The sequence below is a fragment of the Camelina sativa genome, chromosome 4, assembly GCF_000633955.1.
Source record: "Camelina sativa cultivar DH55 chromosome 4, Cs, whole genome shotgun sequence".
Lineage (NCBI taxonomy): Eukaryota > Viridiplantae > Streptophyta > Magnoliopsida > Brassicales > Brassicaceae > Camelina > Camelina sativa.
The window spans coordinates 12,171,295-12,172,216 of NC_025688.1; positions in this window are offsets into that span (position 1 = coordinate 12,171,295).

Consider the following 922-nt stretch of genomic DNA (forward strand, 5'->3'; position numbering starts at 1 on the left):
TGTCTTCCTTTTGATGTGTTGTTCAGCTTGGACTGCTAGGTGCAACAATTCTTCAAGATCATGATAGGTTTGTCTTTCCACCTTTCTAGCAATTCGATCATGAAGACCATCTAGGAATTGTGCCATCAAGTTCTCCTCAGACTCTTCTACCTCCAATCTGTTTTTAAGAGATTCAAACTCTTCAAAGTACTCCTCAACAGTTTTGCTTCGTTGTGAGAGCTTGCGGAACTTCTTTTGTAGCTCTCGGTGGTAATAAGCTGGGACATATCTCTTTCTTAGCTGAAACCTCATATTATCCCAAGTGGTGATTGGTATATGTCTATGCCTTCTCCTCTCAGAAACATCTCTGTCCCACCAAGCTAAGGCATTGTCGGTAAGTTGAGCAACATCTAGGGATACCTTTCTCTGTTCAGAACAGTTGTAGTAGCCAAAGATATGTTTCATACGTCTTTCCCAATCAATGTAAGCTTCAAGATTAACCTTTCCAGCAAATGTTGGTCGATTGAGCTTGAGATCATAGCCTCCTTCTCTTATGTTGTCTTCATCTCGTCCCCTGCCTTATTGGTAGTGTCTCCTTGGCCTTTGGTGTTGATTAAGATCTTGATGTTCTTCCTCTGAATCAGACTGATCTCCATTATCAACCTCATGGTTTCCTCTTGGCAAGTTACGAACTGGTGCTCTTGGTGCAGGTGGGGGTTGTTCAATTCGTGTCATGCGATCACCAAGCGTTTGGAGTTGGGCTTGAATAGATGTAAGCATCTCAGCCATGTTCACCTCTCCTCCTTGTTCTCCCATGGTTCAAAACGTTTCTGTAAAAATAAGGAAAAAAGAGATCAAGTGCACAGGAAGTCGAAAGATCCAAATATGGAAAACTTCCAAAAACTGACAGATCTAGGATTTGGGAGGTTTTGGGCAATCAAAT